This window comes from Apteryx mantelli, chromosome 2 (assembly GCF_036417845.1).
Source record: "Apteryx mantelli isolate bAptMan1 chromosome 2, bAptMan1.hap1, whole genome shotgun sequence".
In the NCBI taxonomy this organism is placed as follows: Eukaryota; Metazoa; Chordata; class Aves; order Apterygiformes; family Apterygidae; genus Apteryx; species Apteryx mantelli.
The window spans coordinates 110,835,598-110,857,274 of NC_089979.1; the positions used below are offsets into that span (position 1 = coordinate 110,835,598).

Here is a 21,677-nt window from a genome sequence, read left to right on the forward strand (position 1 = left end):
TCATATAGTGCAAACAGAGCCTTCAGCATCAGATATTTTGATTTACAGATCTGCACTATTTGCTGATGTAGATACAGCAGTCATAATTATAAAAGAGATCAGTCTAACTTTCAGTCAGTTGGAAACGGATCTATTGGGACTCTCCCAGAAGGAAGTCCCATAGGGAATAGGACACCCTCAGGGAATTTTGATCCAGTAAAAGTCTAACAGAGTCCCAAAGATCAGTTCTTGGACTTTCCAGCTTTGAATACTTTCCAGGCTTTTAGTGGTCTGCAAGAATCTCTAGCATTTCTTGTATAATGTTGTAGAAAACCACAAATTGAGGGAGTAAACAAGGGTTAGTTGGTTATACTGAGATCTAGACTGCTTGAAAAGAGGGACACGTTTGAACAACATTCATTTTAACGTAACATGCAAAATCATTCACCTGAGGATGGGATAATGTATGTAGGCTCTTTAAAAGGTGGCAGACAACACTCAGAAATGCAGAGACATTTGTATATGCAGGGTGAATAGACTGCTCAACAAGAACTCCCTATACTGGGTTGTAGGTGGAAGGAATACCAGTCCTGGGCACATAAACAGAGAGACAGATTAGCAGTAAAGCAGGGACTGATGTCCTGCTCAGAGCATAAGAGGGAGCCATGAAGGCAGTGCTAGCATTAAAACCAGGTGCAGAACTAAGTTGAAAGATTAGAAAGAACTGCAAGAATTGACTCTGGAAAGCGTGCTAGATAAGACCGATGAGGCTTGAGGAGGCATGTTTAGAGGCAATTCAGTTGATCTCCATATAGGTATTTTTAGAGATTTCTACTGGGCTCAGTAGTTTTAGCCTGCCAGAAGAAAGAATCATGAACCAGTGGGTGAAAACCAGAGCTGGAGACAGGTGAAATTCAGGAATAAGGTACATGTTTTTGCAGTGAGGAGAAAAGTCATAGAACAGCTTATTTAGCAGCACAGTGTTTTGTTTGAAGTCTTAAAATTAGGAATGGATATTGTCTTAAAAATCCTTTGGGTCTTGTCAGCTCAACATAGACATCACTAAGGAAGGTTCTTTGACTTACATACAACATGATCTCATTTTCTGTTGGCCTGTCCCCAAAATCAGATTGCTCCAAAACGTACAGTAAGCATCTCTTCAGGGGCCTCCCTGAAAGTAGCCTTGCCAAGCAGTTGACAAAGTCATTTTTCCTTTATACTGTCTGTCCATCATTACCCCTAGCCATAATAAAAGGCAGACTGCAAAGAAACATTTGCCATGCTTAGCGGGACTACTGGTCCAGCAAGTATGTTATTAATGAACATTCAGGGGAAAAAGACACAGGATACGTGTCTAAATAGTGACATGACACTGTTCCCCCATGACTTAGGATATCAAGCATTTAACCTGCAGTTGAAAGTTTTAGGATTAAATTTTTGCTATGTCCCTTTACTATTGCTTTTCCTTTGGATTCTGAGAGCTTCAACATGATTTAGGTCATATGTCAAGCCATTTTGACTACTAAGTTTAAATGGATGAATGATGTTGTTTATTCCACTAAAACTAGAAAGCAACTGTCAGCACTTACAGCTACTGCATGAGTTCCTGTAAGAGGCCTGAGAAAACCCTCTGTTATTCAGAAAACAGAGAACTGCTTACGAGTTACGAGAACTGTGGTTGTCTAAGTTTAATCCTGGCATCCAAGAACATTACCCTGGCTTCTACCAGAGATGTGTATTAGTGGACATAGCAGAACAAGCACTAAGAGAGAAAAATCAAAAGCCTGTCTGCTTCAGAGCCTGCAGTACATTTACAAAGGTACAGAGTATTAGCACAACTGAAGAGGGAAAGTTGTTATATATGTGAATAACCATAGGGATGTTTTTTTATCACTACACTCAATCTAGGCAACAGCACAGATACGATACCAACTTTAGCAGAAGTGCTGGTTTGTTGCAGTACAGCATTTCTACACACTACATAGCTGGAAAGCCTACCTTAAGAGATGATACATGATAAATAGTACCTTTAAGATTCCCTGTGCAGTACAGAGTAAGTTGAGAGATACCCAACAGAAGCTGGCACACATCAGTTGGGAAAAGACAAGTAATAGTTTACCAAGAGTCCCATTTACACCAAATAACAGCCTTCAGTCCTTTGAAAAAAAATCAAATCCTTGTATCCTAACACATTTTTAAACACTTAGTCTCCTACCTAAAGTATCTGTAGACTCCAGCTGTAGAATGACCCTTCCTGACCCTGGAAGCTCTCAAGTGCCCTCTTTCAGTTCCTGCCTCCCATCACCTGCTGCTTTTATCACCTTTCTCCTTCAAGCCTCCCAGGTGCAAGGCTTCCCGTTGGAAAATGTGCTCTTTAACTCTTCCTTTCCCAGAAATGTTGAGTGGCATGTTGCCCCAATCTTTCCCCTGCTGGGTATGGAGACCCTGATCCTGAAACACAAATGTTCCAGATTTTGCCTGAGTAAAAATGAGTTGTCTGAATTTACATTTACTTCCTTTTTTCTGGTCAGAATTAATTATAAGTTCCACAGGCTTCTGAGTAAATGATTTGAAATCTAGGGGTGTATATGAGTTACAATCCCTGTTAAACACAGGATGTTTTTTCCCCTTCATTACAAAATCTACAGTGATCTCCATTTCATTACAGTTTTGCCACAAACTTAAGTAGGAGGTAGTTCAGGTCCCAAATTCATTAAAACAATGGAAAGATTTACTTCAAATGTGGGATGTAGTAGAATGTTGATTGGAAACTGAGCACTCCCTTTTGCGTGACAAACATGCCCTAGCTTGATGAGGTTCTTTCCTAAACCTAAACTGTGAGCCAGCAACCATGCAAAGTTACAAACCTGTGTATGGGATGCTGCATACATCTCTTGGAAATCATGAGCAAAGCTAATTCTAATCTTGACCTCTCTGAAGTTGGTGAGGTATTTTCCATGTACTTGAATGGAGCCTGGATTTTACTATAGGCTCTTACTCTCTTGTTTTGCAGGAGTTAATGTATACTGCACAGTAAATGCCACTGAAAATTGTTTTAGCCATTCCCCCCCATAATTATCCCGTTTCCTTTATGATAATTGAGTTTTAAAACACTTTCCTCAACCTTCATCATCTCCATTCCCCCTTTTATATAAGAAACTGAATAAATATCCCTCCAGCATTCTGCTTGAGCAACACCGTTGGCATCGCTTTTACACTGTATTAATCATAATGCACACTAGTGTGATGTCTTCCATCAGAATTTCAAAGCACTTAACAAATATTAATTAAGTATTGCATCTCTGTGAGGTATGTGAGTAATTAATTTTATAAGCTAACACCATATAAAGGAGAGAGAGGGGTGGATTCTCACATTAGTACATAGCCTTATATTAGTTTACAGTTACTTTCTTCATAGGTGTCTAGACCTAAAATAAGTTCCTAATGCAGCTTTGGTAGTGGGCACAGCAGGAGGAACATTTTGTGAAGCTTAACTGCAAGATGCCTCTTACCTTTCCATTAAGTGAAAGCATGTCCTTTCACTTTTGTTGTAAAATGAAGTTATGGTACATCAGGTCAGTAGAGAAGGTAGGAGAAGAGTCTGAGACTTGAGCTCCAGCCCTGCCTTCAGTTCATTAGAACAGATGAGATGTTTCTAGACTTCTCTTGTCCCATGGTTGCTTTTCTACAGGTAGAGAAGGACTTTCTGGATGTAGTATGCAGCCTTTTCCCAGACACATTTTTTCTTTCTGCCTGGAAATCACATTTAAGCGGATTTTGAGGACTTCATAAATTTGTCTGGGGTTTTCAGATGTCTGGTAGCTTTAGGGAGCAAATACTTCTAAACTAGTTGCTGCATGTCTGGAAACTGGACATAAGCGTGGCGAGCGTGCACTGCAGTCACACAACATGAAGCAGCCTAGCGGGAGCAGCTGTGCAATGTGTACTGTGCTGCCTAGCCATGTATAGTAAGTACAAAACGCTTCAGAAACAGCAGACTCACTCTGAACATACTGTACAGCTGCTGCAACTCTGTGCAGTCAGTGCAGTGCTTTAATGAAGGAACTACGGAGTTATTTGCATATAGATTATACATCCATGGGTTCCTAGCCATGCTGCAGTTAACTGCATAAGCACACACTTTTTTTCTGCCCAGGAAATCCTCTGCAGACACATGAGATTCCTGCCCCTCAGGTTTGCTTTCTTACATCCATCCCCCTCCTAAACAGCATTGATCAGGACCTGCTCTTGTTCCACTTCTCCCTTCTGCTTCCTCTTCCCATCCTATGGCATGTTCTTATGTTGAGACTGTGCTTCCCCAAAATGCACGGAGACAATTTCACAGCTCACCACCAAGAGAGAGGTGGCGGTCCCCGATCCTTCTCCCTGCCAGTTCCCCTTGCTCTTGGTCGTCCTGCTGCTTACCCTGCACCGGTTCTTCATTGCATCCCTCCATTAGCCCTCCATTTAACCAACTAGCCTGGATGAAAAATAACGGAAAGGCAGATAGTTTTCTGCTGGAATAGTGAGATAAATCAACTCTCAAAATGATAAACGATAAAGGTAAATGATCTGAGGAGTACCCGAGCTGCTGCAAGTGGGGGAGGTTTGCAGCCAGGAGGCTGGGAAAGAGAGAGAGAGACTTGTCCTCTTAGTTGCACAGCAGTGACTTGTTACCTCAGCTCAGCTGCTGCGGTAGTTCGACTTCCTTCTTTCTTTTGCAGAAGAGAGGCCCTACTTTGCCTCTCTCTCCTTTGTCGTTTACAGCTTTGTCATTCCATTTGGGGAAATTTGGGGAGATTCCCAGTTTTCTCCATACCTCCACAGAAGAATTATATTTTTTTGTAGGGTTATCAGGGATTTTTTATATCGTGGTCTTACAGGCAATTATGTAAGGAATGTCTTTAATATACTTCTGTGGCTTAAAACCAGTTGGGTTGTTTTTTGGGGTTCTTTTTCTTTGCTCAGCTATTCCTGTATTAGAGGCTAAAAAACATTGCTACTGTGATGTTCAGAAACCTCCCTGCTTTTTAAACATACCTATTCTGATACTAAGATATCCTCAAAAAAGCTTTGAATCCAGTCACTTCCCCACTTCAAAGTGTTACTGGTTTCTAAATTGGACTTAAAGCTGAATACAGCTCCCATATCTTGTAGAATCCGTGCTTCAAAATTAAACAGAAATTTGAGAAGCTTCTGATGACCGCCTCAGAGGGTGTCAAGCACGTGATATCTTCTCTCCAACCCTCTGCAAAATTAATAATAAATATAAAAAACAACAGATTTTTCCCAACTCCGTAACAGATTTGAGCTAGAGCAGAAAATCAAAACATGATCAGATGCTGATTATTCCTTCAGTATTGTTTGAGAAATGATATAAGGCTTCAGTACATTAATAAGGGAATTAGATATCCATCTGCCACAGTGGTAGAGTGCTGAGGATCAAAAGCACATTCTCATCTGCTTGACACACACACCCAGTGTTCATTCATTAGTGGCATACTTTTAGCGTATGTTATAACTGTACACATCATACAACAAAGCCATGCCATGAAGGCCCCTGTCCGTAGGGAAGACAGCGGAAAAAAAAGTCAGATTGATTAAAGCATTCTCGGCTGCTGAGAACATCACTGACTCTGACACAGTTTGCTGTGAACTTTGAAAGGGTGGGAAGAATAACTGCGGACCATCATCTTTGCTTGATGGTATTGTTCAGAGTGAATGTCCCACTGATAAAATAATTCTTGGTAAAATGCGCTGTAGCTTTCAGAAGTTGTACGATCAAAGCATACTCAGTGGGTATGTGTTGAAGTATCAGCATTCTGTAAAATATGCTCATGGTAGCTGTTTGGGCTGTCCATCTGTTTTGGTGACAGAAAGTGAAGGTCTAAGTATATGTATTTTAAAGCAAATACGACCCATTTTATGTTAGGCAGAGGAAAGAGAGGCCGTCCTTTCCTGAAAGAGGAAAGAGACAAAACCCATTGTGTTTGTCCTTACATTCATGCCTCTCTAAAGACCTAAACTTTAACTGGAAAGTACAAAACATTTCCCTACTAGTTTTGTGTTTATAGAAAATATATTTCCTCACCTCCAACATAGGAAAATGCCAGCTGTAAAGAGGCTAACTGGGCAGATTCCAGGTCAAATTCGTTCCTGGCCTGGTGATGCTGAGATAGTGGCAGTGCCTCAGCAATGAGTTTGGCCTTTCCTTTCCGTAAAAGTGAAAGTGTGTTAGCCAGTTGTTTCAGAAGCCTGCAATGTAATATGCCTGTGGATTGTACACAGCTAATCCTCTTTATACTTTGCTGACTGTAACCTGCTTAGTCTTACATGAAGTGTATTCCCTCTCTTTTCATGAGCCTGATCCAAAGCCTGTTGAAGTCAATGAAAGAGTCCAGATTTTTTTCAGTACTTTTGGAGCAGACTCTATATGAACAGGTGGTCTAGTACTGAGTCTTCTAGTTGAAAGACAAGGAAAATAAGCAGTACCAAACTGCATTGGACTCAGCGCTGTATTAAAGATATAAATGAAAGTAATGTGAAACCTGTAAAACCAGACTGGACAAAACACTCTGAAACATGCTGTAGAGAGCAGTCTAGTGCTAGCAGGGGAATAGGTTAGATATTTAATAATTTCTTTTCCATAGCTTTTAGTTTTCCACATATTCTGTAATGTAACAGTGCTTTCTTTTCCTTAGGCAAATAGCTGCCAGACAGCAGCAATAGAATGAGAGCATATGTAGTGTTTGCTTTTATCTTGCATTACAAAAGAAGTATGAATACCTTGTGATATTCCAAGTATAAAATTACAAGTGTCAAATCATTTGGTACTTTAGGTGCTGTGCCAGAAAAGTAATCCAGTAAAAATAGCTGTGTCCTGTCAAAACTCCGCATTTAGTACTATTATTACACTTCCTTACTTGCTTGGCTCCAGCAGTGTAGGATTGTAGAGGACAAGTGTAAGACCAGCAAGAAACCTGCCTGGAATTGCTCAGAGCACGGAGAGACAGGCAGATGGACTGCAGATAAACTGAAGAGCCCAACGTTAGAATCTGCCTGGTGTGTTTTACGGCTGGTTTGAACTTCAAAATGCTGCTAAGCAAAAACTATTTAATATCTCAGAGGAATGGTCCCTTATCCAGGGATCCCAAAGAATTAAAGCAAAGGGTGATTCAGACTTGGTTCTGGGTAAATGCATAGCCAACCTTCTGTCCTAAGGAGCCTGCCATTTAGAGGAGGAAAAATATTTAGCTGGAAAGGTGAAAGAGTTATTGTATCTCCTTGTTACAGGTGAGGGTGCAAACCAGAGGTTTCAATGGCTTGACTGCCTTAGAAAATGGGCGACTGTGTGGCTGTGGCGGAGACCCCCTAGTTTCTATCAAATGCTTTAAATGCGAGACCATCCTTGATGAGCTGAACAAGCCTGTAGAAGGAAGATTGCTGTGGACTTGAACTAAGGCAGGAGGTGTCAGAATAGGAGCTGACACAGCACAACACCAGTTTTTGATATGTGAATTTCCCCTCAGGCGAGCATGAAGAGCTGCACACTTTGTGCTGCTGCCGGAAATGAAGTTAATACTTTTATTGTCCACTCCACAAAAGCTGGGTCTGGAGAAAATCTATTTAGTAGATTATTTCCCTAAAGAGGGCAGCAGAACCACTGCATTTAGTGCTTCCTTCAGGGCCCTAGAGCTGCAATGAAATCTGGGCAGAGACACAGCCTGGTTTGCTAAATTGGGGCATGCTGCTTCTGTCAGTATGGATGTTAAGAAGCTTATTAAAGGACACAGCAGCTGACAAGTGAATCTTTAATCCTTGGAAAATCCCTTAAGTTTATGATCAGTATAAAAGAGTTCATGCAAAAAAGAAACTTTTACTCATTACTTCATGTGTATTTCCAGATCAGATGTATTTGCTTTCATGATGATGATCATTGCAATGTGTTTTACTTGTAATTTTCGGAGTGAATTTTGGCTGCATTGAAAAACACCCCTAAACCCAGCTCTCTTTCCCTACTTTCTTGAAAAACGCAGGAGTCATATTCATTGTTCACATTGATGTTTTAAATACTTGGCACCTAGGCTGTGGCAGGCTATGTACTATACAACTGAATAGCAGGCCGAAGCCTGATGTTAAGAGCCTGCAATGTGTTAAAATAGCAGAAACTATGGAGCCATGTAATGCTCTACAGCTTGCCTGTCCTGACTGAGATATGAATAAGGGGTTAACAGTCACGTTGGTTAATACACAGAAGAAACATTTAATTTGGTTGCTCTTTTTTATTTGTAGCCACATGACCTCACTGTATGCAAATTTCTTGTGCTGAAATGAGTAAGCCCCGTTTAGGTTCCTTTTTCATGCAGGCTTCTTTTCTGTTCTTGTTTCGTTTCTTTTTCCCAGTGGAAAGACTCTGTACCGAAAAACAGAACAAGTTAGGAAGGATAAATCAGTTCCTCAGTTTCTGAAAAAAAGAATGCTACAGTAGGTCCGTCAGTGAGCAGATCAAAGGCTGTATATAGTGTGCCTTGGCATGCTGTAATGTGAGCTATTTGTTCAATAGTTAACTCTAGTTAACTAACATGACTATTCATTCTAAAATAAGCACTCCAGTGGTGTTTGCTCCAAGGCAAATACTTGCTCTGCTACAGTTCTCTCCTGGCTCAGCTGACTGAGATCCCCTTTGCAAGTGCCCAAGTTTTTAGCCTTTGTAGTCATGAGAGTTAATTGCCACTCATTTTGTTCACTTTTCTGCATGACCGAAAGCTTTTATGTCTTTTCCGTAGGGCAGAGTGGAAAGACTAGCCTGTGTTAAGGGCCTGTTTCTTAGGCAATATATGATTAATAGTTGCCAAGAAGTGGTCGGCCACATGGATGCTGGCAGATTGGTGGCTGTGCAGCTGCATTAGCAGTTACTTAGCTTGGCTGGTTGAGCACAACATTTCAGACGGTGGAGATATGCTCCGGGGCCCGGCAGGAGATCAGGGTTAGGTAAACTCCGGGGCCACCCGGGAAGGGGCAGCTCACAGTGGCACCTGGGGACAACTAGGATGGACCTGCTGGCCATGCGGCTGGGGTGTGGGAAGTTCAGCGTAGCTGTGAAACGGGGCAGGGAGTAAGGAGCAGAGGAAGAAGTTCATAGCAGGCTAAAGCAGTTTGTGTAGTAACCAGCTGTACTCAGCTCCAGCCTTTGGTACTGGGCTGGACTCTTTTCGCTTTGGGTGTGGTTGCAGCAGTAATAGAGGAGCATATATTACTGTTTAGCTTTCATATTGGTCCAAGAAAACCAGATTTATCTCCTAGGCCAAAAACGTTGTCCCCATCAAAGTGGATATTCAAATACAGTGATTTTAGAGGTTATGGCCTGCAGTAGCAAGAAGAGCAGCAGAGACCACATACTTTTACCATCTCTAATCTCTGGGGGTTTTTTACTTGATTTTTTTTTTTATTTCCAGCTAAATAAACCGTAGCAAAGAGCCTTTCACTGTGTGCTAAGATATTCTCAAGTGCTCTTGTTTCCAAGGGTGACTTTACTGGGGGCAGCAATGCAGTCTCCGAACAGAGTTCTTACGTGTCCCTGTTACAGATTTACTTCCAGTGCTGCTGACAGCTTGATTTGTGAAAGAAAAAAGGACAAAATACCAAAACAAAAACAAAACTCAACCCACAGCCTGTGCAAGAGAGAAAAAACACGGACTTGTTGTGCTACAGCAGAAGAGTGTCAAACAGAAAAAACATCTCAGAGGAAGAAAACTAGTCTTCATGTACATGATAAAAATCCTTTTACAAGACTAAGTCACAGAGTTGTAACTATTTTTGTACTTTATAAGTTTCCTGTTTTATACCTGTGGGATAAGTCTGTGTAGCTAGCTGGAGGCCAATTTTAACCTTGGACCATTGAAATCTATTGACCTGTGGTTTGGTACAGAGCTGGCCATTGTTTATTTTTTTTCCTGCTTTGAAATAAGGGATATCTGGGAAACCTCCACCAAAAAAATAAAAATAAAAAAAAAAAATCACATAGCTGATTGTAACTAGTCATGTTTTACTTAGCTGCCTGGTTCTGCAAAGTAACCAAATATTGAGAGAAGAATGTTGTTTAATTAAGCAGATTTCAGAAACTCGCTATGATGCTTTTATACTGAATCTGACAGAGACTAGGAGAACATTAAATGCACATGTAATTCTAGAGCTGTTTCATTTTGGTTTGAGACTAAACAGCAGTTGCGGAGAGAGAAGGCTGGACTGGGGTGTTCTGCTGTTGAACAAACAATTTTATTTCTAAAGCAAAGTCTCATGAAAATGCACTGCAGGGCTTATGATTCATAAAGCTGGTCAAGTGCTGAAGGGAGCTGTGTCTTGATTTGCAGCTTATAAAAACACGAGTTTGCTAATAAATGCATTCTTCAGAATTATAGCCCAGCACATTCTTAAAAGTGGAGTTCATGGCTTTGTCTTGAGCCCTAGCCTTCAATGACTACTGCATACTGTAATTTTATGATAGATGAGGCAGCTTCCTCCTAGCCAGTTAATTATATCACCATTACATGGAGAAAAAAATAAGGATGACCCAGTCTAAGAGGGGTAAAGCAAACAGCAGATCATTGCCATTGATAAAACAAACTTTCTTTCAGTGTGTTCTCAAGTTATTCTGAGTAACTGGTCCTCAAACGGGTCCATCTCCCCTTCCTTAAGGTTGAGAATTTCTACTTTAAATCCAGTCTTGTGAGGAAAAATGTGTTCTGTGTTCTGCAATGGAACGGATCAAACTTACTTTTAAATTGCTGTGTGCAGTTCTGGCAGGAAGAGCTGAGACCTGCAGAGAACAGGTTGGAGCCGAGTGCACCAGAGAGCGAGCGCCTGCAGTAATCAAACAGGATGTGGCCACCAAAGTGGTTATGCTTTAAAATAAGCGCTACAAAATAAAAGTGGTACAAAAAATAAAAATAATAAGTGGTACAAAAAAGTTGTACAGGTGAGCAGATGTGTTTTGGTAAGGATTAAGGATGACATGGAGGAACTGACTTTCCGGAAGTACTAATCAAGGAAGCATTGGTACACAGTGCACAACTTTTCCTAAAGTCAGCCAAATACACAGTTTTGGGGTTGTATATCTATTATGTGCTGAGTGTAGGAATCTGCCTTCCCCAATTTAGGAAAGACAGTCCTTTTTCCAATACCTTCTTCAATTCCCTTATTCCTTTCCAATTCCCTTATCAGGATGTTAGAAATGCTTTCTTTTCTTAACATGTCTGTATGTGTATGTGTGTTTATATATGTATGCGCATGTGTGTATCCCATTAGTAACAGTGAGCATTAAGTGTATATATACGTCAGGGATGGAATAGACTGTATAATTTCCTTGCCATCTGCACAAAGATCAGACCAGCTTTAAAATAATACTCAGACATTTATGAAAGCTAAACTGGATGGTGATGAAGAAGTCTCTGTGTGAGGAAAAAAAATTCTTTTCTCAACTGGCAAACTTTTTTGAAAAATAAGTTTCTGGTGACTGATTTGCTCTGTTCCAAATGCAAGATTCAAGTTTTCTAGTTCATAAGAACTTTGTTAGAACATCACATAGATGGAGCATAACAAAAGTTACGGTATGACAAAATGTTTTCATATTTAGTCCTAATTCACAAGAGGATTTCTTACCCTCCACAGAAGAGAGCTACTTGTCACCGTGGGCCAAAGCTGCGGAGAGCCCAGATTCAGTGGCAGCAGCTGTGTCGCCAGAAGTTCTGCTCATCCTTGAGAAGCACCGGGCAACAGCAAGACCCCGGACAGCAGTAGGATGGCAAATATGTAGATGAAAGGATACAAATTTGATTACAGTATTTCTTATGCTGTTACTCAAGTTCAGCCAATCGAATTTATGCTGAGCAAAATCCAGAGCCTGCTGGAGCCAGTGGGAATTTTGCCATCAGCTTCCCTGGGGTCTGGGATTTTGCTCATTGTTTAAATTAGCAGTATCTTCACAGGAACATATGGGAACAAATGCAAGGATTCTGAATTGAAGGAGCCAGCAAACAGCTTTATACATTTACTTTGTTACATAGGTAAAAGCTTAGACAGCAAAACCCATCTGCCAGGCCTTCAACACATCTCTGTAAAACCCGTGTTGGAGTCAGAGCATTCTTTCTTATTTTATTTATGGCCCTGGCTGCCTGAATGAGTGCATCTGGAGCTCAGATGCCTTATGCCCTTATTGTAAATTAGTTAACTTGAAAAACTGCACACACTGTCAGATCTTTGCTGTGGAAATGCCACGCTCAGTAGTTGAGGTGCTTTTGTGTATGCGTATTTTTTTTATGTGAAAAGGCTGTTGAACTTTATGCATAAACACTGTTTTCTGTCTCTTTTTTCCTCTCTCTTTTGTTACAGATTGTGGACTAGCACTGAATATTCAGGGAAAGCCCCCCAGAGAGATTAGGGACACGGACAGATTTTAAACAAGGCCTTAATGCATGGACGCGAAAGAACATTCTAGTGGGAATACTAATGCAAACGCCTTGTTTTGGGGTCAAAATACATTAAACAGCTGCTTACATGCTAAGGATTCTTTTAAAATCCATACAGAAAGGAAATTATAAAATGTATATATAGAGAGAGATTTGCTATTTCCTCAGTGTAGTAGCCCAAAAGAGTACTTTGTCTTAAAGCATACAACGCTATCAAGTGTCAGTGCGAGAGAGAAGAGCATCTATTTTTCACGTTCTGCAGGGCTCAGAATTCCAGATACTGCTGGAACTTATTTCAGATAGCAGTTGTCAGTGTCTTTCCCGTTGCACTATAGGAACTAAGACCTAACAGCAGTAGGAATTAGACACTTTGACTTGAGTAAGCTGCTGTTATCTTCAGTTACTCTGATAGTAATTATACAGTTGCAGAAAACATTCTATTGCTATTTCAAGAAACCTGTGTTAAAAGATATCCAGTGAGATTATTGCACAGAAAAGCAGTAGCAGTATATATATTTGGGCCAGCTGCTCAGTGACTAAACTGAAATGAAGAAACAGAAATGGAGTGTACTATAAAAGCTGTCATCCTAGTTCGATCACCATTTCAAACTGAGTTACATAACCAGAAAGCAGCAATATCAAAGTCACAGTGCTGCTTTAATCACCACGCAGTTGGTATTTATCATTAAAGCATGTGCATATTAAGGGAATGTTTGGCAGGTTAAAAATAAATGTAATGAAAATTAGAAAAATACTTCAAGCACCTCATGTTTCCTCCAGTTGCTGAAATAAATATATTGCTGTATCGCTGCCTTATGGAACCTCAACTCTGACTCCTCCTCATTGCTGTGCCCCAGTCTCTAAAATGAAAGCAGGTATCATTTGCGATATGTAACAGCATCTTTCATATAATACTTACATCATTTAAGTTCCCATTGTGGATCACATTTCATTACTAGTGCACTTCATGTGGTCCATTAATCCCAGTAATATGCCTTTATTGCCACCATCTCATGTTATAATAATCCCTAAAAAAGCTGCCAATCAATTGAGGCCCTTTGCTTTAGGTGCTGTGTGTCGGCAGCTGCTGCAAGCGTTTGACAGATTCAGACTCCCCAAATCCAGAAGTACCAACATTTCTTACTCTGTGTCTCAGTTTGGTGCCGAAGAACTGGTCTCCAGTAAGGAACAGTTCAGTACTGCCCTCCCTAGCCTGTAGCTTTTCGCAGTTACCTCCTTTCTGCCTCTTCCCCTTATCTGTTCCTTTCGGCTTCTTTTAGCTTTCTACCAATTCAGACATCTCTGTCCAACCTGACCACCTTTCCTGGTCTGCTGCTCCTAATCATGCTCTTTAAATCAGTCCTTGGAGATGTCTTCTCTGTGTCCCTGAAAGTCATCACCAGGGTTATTCTGCCAGCCTGTTTCGGAGACGTTTTGTTGTCCACATCCTGTTTGCCACTTAGGAGGTGTCTGCCGGCTCCCGCTCTGCAGCTTTAACGCGTAGGCTGAACTGCAGTTGCCGCTCGCTGAATATGTAATTTTGGATTCTTTCAGGCTGAGATGGCCTCTCTGACCTTGAGCTTGCTTTTGGTAATGTCTGTGGTATAACCCACACTCAACAGTTTGTGGTTTGGATTTTAAAGAGAACAATTCCCTTTGAGAACACAACTGCTGCTGACATAAATGGCAAGACTGTAAGATGTCTGTGTTAATCGGTGGCCGCTAAATTTAATCTGACAGCAAGACCAGTCAGACCCCTCTCTGCAGACGAGTGCTTATTGAAATTAATATTGTGTGAACCCCTGAGACAGCTCCACTGGTGTTAATGAGGGTCCCCTCGCGTGCTCCTGCCCTCCTTCCCTGGCCCATGAAATCTCTTTCCCCCTCTCTATTTTTGATATGCTTGGTTATTTTACAGAGCTGTTTAGAGAAGAAATGCTGAAGGGCAGGGAATGTAATACATACTTTTGAAGGATGAGCTATGCGGAAATCTTAAATCCTGCTTGCAATTTTTGCTACTGCTTCCCTGGTGAAAGCGTTCGCCTGTGTGAGTTATTTGCTACATAAATATAGATTAAAAGGGGGGGGGGAGTGAAATTAAGACACTTTTCCTAATTGCTTCTGCCCCAAGGAGCGCACGGGCGTGTCACAGCCGCGTGTGTGTCCAGCAGGTGGCAGCGACGGCCTGAGCCTGCCGGCGCCTCTGCCGCCCTCGGCCCCGCAGGCTAAAGCAGCCTCCGCTTCACAGCGCGGGGAAGTCGGGGCCAAAACTTTCCTCTCAAGCCTGCAAAGCAAACTGTGCTCCTGGGGGCAGTCACGGTCCTCTGAGCCCACAGGGAGCTGGTGTATGTATTAGTGCTCCAGCAACAGAGCTGTCACGCACCCTGAGAAAGGAAGAAGGCAACTAAAAGATATGTTCTCAAATAGCATTTGTATTTCTAATTAGTAAAAGGGGAGGCAGTACTTCATCTCTGTTTGGGGCGAATTTTTGTAGCTGTGAAGAATAATCTGAAAGTACGGTTTTGGCCCCGTAACATGAGGCTTTCAGCAAAAGTGCCAGCTGGGGTGGCTGCAAAGGAGAGCCCTTGGTGCTGGGGAGGTACCAACTCAATGCCCTGAGCAATGAGGCCATTTCTGTGCAAAAGGAAGTGGGTAAAATTTGCAAGTGCCTTTGAGGAGCAAGAAAAGTTAGGCTTTTCTGTAAGTGAGGCTTTAGCTTTTGTTTTTTTTCTTGAGATGCTTTCACCTCAAGAAGCATCCTGCACATAGATTTCTTAATGTAAGCAATAGTAATTCAACTTCTGAAACTACAGGGATCCATGCTGGGTTTTTGAGATATCCTTCCCTCGTTGCTGACCAGTCTGCCCCCATTTCCCCATGCTAGCATTATTGCTCTTGGCCACAAAAAAGTCTTTTCTCTCCTCTTTTCTCCACCCCATCTCACCTCAGCAGCAGCCAAATCCAGGCTTGGGTGCCTGCCCTGCCAAGCCAGCTGCTGCCACGGGGAGGGGAAGGCAGGCAACCCGGCCGGCTGCTGCCTGATGCAGGCGGCCGGCTGCTGCGCTCTGGCCAGCCTGTGGCCTCCAGCTGCCGCCCTCCGCTGCCGCAGCTGTTCGGTCGTCAGCTCCAGCAGGCAGCAGGAGATATTGGAGGACAAGCAGCAGGCTGCCTGCTGATAGTGATGATAACTTCTGAAAAAACAAAAAAACCCAAACATCCAAAATAAACCCCAAACTCCCAAAGCTCTCTTCTTTGTTGGGTCTTTGGCACTATTAATTTTCATACAGTGGCAGAAAATTGAAAACATGGAGGTTGAAAAAAACTCCTTATATCTGGACACAGTATGTTTACTGTGTGTCTTTGGTTTTAACAATGTGCTGAAAGGACCCTTGTTCTTTATAGATGTGCACTGAGTGGCTAAATGTAACTGGTTTTAAAATCCAGATAATTAAATCAATTTAAAATTTTTTAAAGTTTTACCACTAAAGAGGAAATGTGCAGGTTGAAAATAACTCTAGGAGTAGGGAAATTATTCAGAGCTGTGCAGCTGACTTTGTGCTCCAGCAGTCTGGTTTTTCCCACGTGCTTGTCTCCTGTTGATAACACTTGGTATATGCAGGAACACTTCTCTACATGCAGAAAGGCAAAATGTGCAACTGGACAAGAGTTGCTTCTGTTCATTCTCATTTCTGCCCTTTTGTCCTTTGCTTTTTAAATAGTCACTGTGCTAGACAATGTCAGGGGCTGTGTTGGGCCTCTCATATTTTTCTTTTTTTTGTTCTGTTCTGTTGTTGATTTACGCCACTTATGATAGATTCCTTATCACCTGCTCCCTGCAAGGCAAACTGCAGGGCTGCTTCCCTTCTGTAGCAGCTGTGCTGGAGAACTGCTGATGAGGAACAAAATGGGAGCTACTGAGCAATCATTTGGAGACTGGCTATAAAAAATAAAAATAAAAAAATCCAGCTAATTAGAGCTTAGGGGAAGAGGCAACACTCTGTGCAAAAACACCGGAAGGTAGGCCCTCCAAATCCCATACACTCCCTGTAAATAGCTATAATTAACCCCACAGTATTCACTTTATTAATTAAAATTTAATTAATATTTTCTGTCCTTGACAATCATTTTAGAGGTGGTCAGGAAAATGTAGTGGCAGCTGGGCTTCCTTAGAGCAGCAGTAACATTCAGGAAGACAGAAGCTTGGGAGACTCCTCTGAGTCTCCCAGTTGCACCTCTGATATAAACAGAATTAAAACTGGTGACTAAATAGTGGGCAAAGAGGGGAGGATGGGAGACTGTGCAAGCCCACAGCCTTCCCCTGCGCAGACAGGCAATACTAAACTTCCAGGCACAGCCCTAGAATTTTTCCAAGCAGTGTGGCTAGCCCTTGCTTGGGTTATTCGAAACTGCAAGAGGAATAGTGAGGAAACGAATGCCACTGTTGCTTATTTGCGCATATCAACTGAGGACTGCTATACAACACAGTGCTTCGCTCTGTTTTGAGCAAAGCTTGGTGCTTTGCCTTAGTGGAGTGAGCTCAGCAGAGGTAGCTCACCTGGACTTGACAGGCCCCATCAAAGTAGCATGGTTATTGCTAAAAATGATGTGTCTGCACTAGCAGTTTGGCACACTCCTGTTTTGCTCCAGGACCAGTTTTCCTGATCTCTCACACTACACATGGTAGTTAAGTGTCTGAGCTCTCTTCCACAATAAATCAACTGGTATCCCCAAGGGGAAACCTCAGTGTAGTCAACAGTGTAGTTCACTCCAGGGTCTGTTCCACACAGACAGGATAGATGTGGAGGACATCAGGTGTAGTTCCTTACAACCAGGACAGTCCTTCAGCACTACTCCAGGTTAGGCTAGAGCATTATGTGGGCCCTCCCCCATCATTTTTTCCTAGAGCACACAACAAATATTTATGGCATTGTAATGTTTTTGACCCACCACTGCTCTGCTTGACTGTAGCATACGCCTGTCATTATTCTGTATATTTTGAACTTTTTCAGTTCAAAATTCAGTTCAGAAATCTTTTTTAGAACACCAAGCCCATCCACAGACAATAACAACTGTTGGCCACAGGGTCACCAGAGGAGACCTGAGCTGAGTACTGTGGAGCATGGCTGCAGCCAGTCTGGTCAGTAAGGCGTGAACTCTTAGCAGTATGGATGTGAGCCATTCTACAAAAACTGGCCTGTGGGTAAGGGTCTACACTACAGGCCTTGTGAGAATGACCATGAGGTAAAGAAGGTCTGTTATTACCCCATTTAACAGAAGGGTGAAGACTAAATCAGCAAAAGAACATACAGAGAGGATGTTGAAACCAGATCTCTTAGATCATGGGGAAAAAGCTCTCAGTACAGAACTGTCAGACAAAAACAAGTGGGGAGAGTAGATGGGACTCAAGTGCTATCATTACCACCATCTTCTTGTCTTCTCTCCACTCTTCTGGATGAAACATGATGTGTTAGACATGTTTTTGATAAACCTAGTGGATCAGGCCCTTCTGGTAATGAAGTGACATGCCATTTCTCAATCCCAGGGAGGCAGGCACCAAGCTGTTTAGTGCTATGAGGTCAGAAGTGCTTCTGAGCACACCCAGGAGCAGAACTGGAGGTTCCTGGTGAACGTCAGCATTAGAGAGGATGAATGTCACAATTTGAAGTCTCTTTGGACTCTAGGCTTCAGTGTGTAACTGCAGCTTTAGGACCATCTCAGACATTGCCCTTATGGTCTGTCCTGCGGTCACACAAGCAACCAGCCTCAAGCCTACCAGATCATAAGCTACGTCTCTCACCAGTTGTGTGCTCCCAGGCATGGCCAGCACTGAGGGGTTGAAGCAGTTCCCTGCCCCCATGAGAGAAGAAGCACCTCTGACACCCTACAAAGGTGCTCGCACAGGGCTGTCCCCAACCCGCCAGCAGCGAGGTCAGAAGGCGGAGATGAAAATGGCCAACATCCATTGCTGTTGCAATTGCTCTGTTGGCTTCAGACTGGGGCGTCTGATATGGCAGTGCTGAGTCACAGCAACGTTTAATCTCATGTTGCCACACATTATGAAACAAGCCTGATCTGTTCTTACAGTGTTGATAATTCTAGAATTTCTGTAGAAGTGAAGGAGATAGATGCTCAGAATCACTGCAGTAACTGTCCAACAACTATTGCAAGGCTCTAAAACCACCCTAAGTCTGCATATATCATGTAGCTCTTTCTTTTTCTCTCTTTAATCCAGTAAATGATCTTTACTGGATTTTTTTAAAAGTACTTCCCCCACCTTTCGAAAATCCGCCAGCTTCTCTGACTTTTACCAAAAGAAGAATAAGAAGAGAGGCAAAAAAAACCCCTAGGCAACTGACTGCTAAGTTTTGAATTCAACATTCAGAACAACAAATACGTCCAAATGAACTCTGCTTTACTGTTAGTCATTTGTACTAACCTACAATTAAAAGGCTCAGCATTTGTTCTCATCTCTTTCTGAAATTACATTTTCCAGTTCCTAGGCCCTGGCCTCAGGCAGTGGATTTTTGAAGCAATCATGCCTTGATAATTAATGTTTAAAGATGAATGTTGCAACTTTTAACACAGTGTGTCGCTGAGTAAACATCCAGCAGTCCCTTGCAACGAAAAAAAATATAAAAACTACAGGGCTTTTACTGGAAACCATAGGTCTTGCAGACATTATCCACAGAGCTCCCAGCTGAAATATTTGATTACCCCTTCCTGTATGTTCGTGGATGTGGGATACTGCCGTGCTTTAAAAAAGCCGAAGAAAATAAATACCACATCTAATCTGTCAGTTCTTTGTGCCACTGACTCACCACCCCAGAAGACTTGCTGGGAATGATTAGCTCATACCAACAGGGAGGAGACAAAATTTTGACAAATGATCTCTAGTAATAACACAATCAGTGCCATTTTGGATTTTTGCAAAAGGGCTGGAAGAGGCAGGGGAGAGGGAAGAGGGAAGGGGTAAAAATGGAAGAGCAGGGAGAAAAGCATGGTCAGAAGCTCCCTTTCTCCCTCCTGTCCCTTCGTTTGTCCCCAGCCTGCATTTTCTTTGTAGATGTCACGACTTCCTTCCTTCTGTTCCTAACCCCCCTTGGTGGTACCTGTGATCTTGACCTCTCTTCCATGGGGCTTGTGTGTGGTACTGGGTGTTTCTCAACTGCATATCTGACTTCCTTCTGGCTGCACTTTTTGATGCTCTAGAAATTAAAGCACTATATTATCCCTTTCCAAAAGAAATCTTTAACACCAGCAACAGCAAGTGGGAAGTTCTGCAATTTTAGCATTTTGGAGAGGGTAATGGGTGGTCAGGATTGAGATTGCCTGCTTACTTAGGCATCTGACTTGGGCATTGCAATCCTGATTCAGCCCTTTAGGCAGACACACCTTGTACCTAACATTTCCCAATCGGTTGGCGCAAGGCAGCTGCCTGTTCACCTGAGACTCCTGAGCCAGGTGACAAAGAGTGGAAAAGTGCTCACACTGTCCTGTGTGTGGTTTCTGTAAGCAGGGACGAGGAGGGCCACACTGTGACCATGGGAGGAAGCTAGATGTGGCAGGGATCCCATATTGCATCTCCTGGTTCTCTCTAGGTATGTCACCTTCCTCTCTGATCTCCACCTGACCTCTTGAGTGCTGTTTTACCTATGCTGGGGCCTTTCCTGGTCTGTCAGGAGCCAGTGGCAAAATTCTCCAGCCAGATTAATTGGAACATGAACAGAATTCTACTTTCGGCTAGGTTTCCTTGGTTTTTGTTCTTTTCTACCTTCCAGAAAAGAGAAGGAAATTCCTGATCTGACACACAACTGGCAGGTCTGCAAACCAAGTTCAGAGCAGGTGCTTTGGGCTTTGCTACTCATTGATGTTTTTTCTGCTCAAAATAAACCAAAACCCAAAGAGCTCCTGGAAGAGCTCCATATATCTGATTCTGCAATTAAGTGTGAAAATGGAACCTCCCAAATAATCTTGTCTTTCTGGAAGTGAAGTTCAGGCTCTAAGAAAGATTAGTAAGAGAAACATTCAGCACTAGTCATACTCATTTGAGTAACGGGCAAGTTTCTGCCTGTGCTCACTTCTAGTATTCATTATGAGTGTGTGCTGGTGACTTCCTAAGCAGTAATCCCAGCTGAATAATAAATGAAGTATTGCCTTCTGCTTTAATAATTTCCTGCTCTTTTAGCATTTTAGCATTGTTTATATACCATCAACAGCATGCTGTTAACTGGGTGCCCAGTGCTTGGCCATTTTACTATCCATTGCTGTAGTTAGCTGCCCTGATTCTTGATACTAAAAGGATTAAGCTAGCTTTTACATGTTTTTGCTTTTGTACTGCAGTGGTTTTGAATCTTTTCTTGGTTTATGGACCCCCTTAAAAGTTTTCCAGTAAAGGTGCAGATGTATTCGTGCTAAATTTAAGCCTGCTTAGAATAGCTCGCTTTTCTCTGTTGCTTTTCACAGATTCCCTAAAAACCAGCAGTCCACACAGCACTACTGCAGGATACAGAATGCTTTGTTTATGTTTCAAGTTAAACATGACACAAATTGTTCGGCATTTTGCTAAACTGAAGTCTTACTGGGTCCCATGAAATGGAAAATGATCTGGAAGTAAAAACAGTGTGTTTTTCAAGAAGTGCTTAATCCTAAACAGATCATGCAAATAGAATGTAATAGAAAATCTAGTGCAGTTAATGAAAAGATTTTGTTTGACCTTAGTGGGCTTTCAAACAGGCCAAGAATATATGTTTGCCGTTGCTAACAGCATTCATTTAGTAGGGTTTCCCTTACCAGATTGGGAATTTGTTTTCCTTCTCTGTTGTTTGTGTAGAAAGACTGAAACCACTCAAGGAGATCATGTGTGAGCCACTGTATTTAGAAGTGTGGAGTGCTTTTGAATAGAAGATCTCCATGTTCAGCCATTTAGCTTTGGTCAAGAGAAACACCATCACCAGGCTTTCAGCTGCCCTGAAATAGGGTATATTAGTCTCCAGCGCACACTGTCTTCCTGGAGCGAGAGCCTGCAAAGGAATCAACGTAAGCAAACAAAAAGCAGCCGTTTCACATGCCAGCTCACACTGTGTGTGTGTGTGTGTGTGTGTGTGTGTGTGTGTGCGCATGCCAGTGAGCATGTATATTAAGCCTTTCTAAGTTTATATGTCTAAGGTGGCAAGTGTTTGCCTTTCCCTTTCTCCTAGGCTCCACTCCCATCTTCTCAAAATCCTGTCCCCAGAT

The 21,677-nt window shown here is 42.3% G+C and overlaps 1 protein-coding gene and 1 long non-coding RNA gene across 7 annotated transcripts in view; one reads left to right on the forward strand and one right to left on the reverse strand.

The window, feature by feature from the left end:
* The window catches only part of COA1 (cytochrome c oxidase assembly factor 1), a 56,504-nt gene that overhangs the window by 8,395 nt on the left and 26,432 nt on the right, over positions 1–21,677 (forward strand). For 3 of the 6 annotated variants that reach the window (XM_067291215.1, XM_067291213.1, XM_013955729.2), the window contains exon 2: positions 11,647–12,041. The exons of 1 other annotated variant lie outside the window; for it this stretch is intronic. The gene's annotated coding sequence lies outside the window, so the exon portion shown is untranslated. Of the gene's footprint in view, positions 1–11,646; positions 12,042–14,361; positions 14,491–21,273; positions 21,480–21,677 lie in introns of all 6 variants that reach the window. 2 more of the 6 variants (XM_067291216.1, XM_067291217.1) reach the window with 2 other exon arrangements.
* On the reverse strand, positions 8,289–11,707 carry LOC136991284 (uncharacterized). The gene is made up of 3 exons (XR_010883435.1): positions 11,638–11,707; positions 10,754–10,894; positions 8,289–8,392 (listed from the first exon to the last, which is right to left on the reverse strand). It is a non-coding gene; the product is annotated as an uncharacterized lncRNA (long non-coding RNA).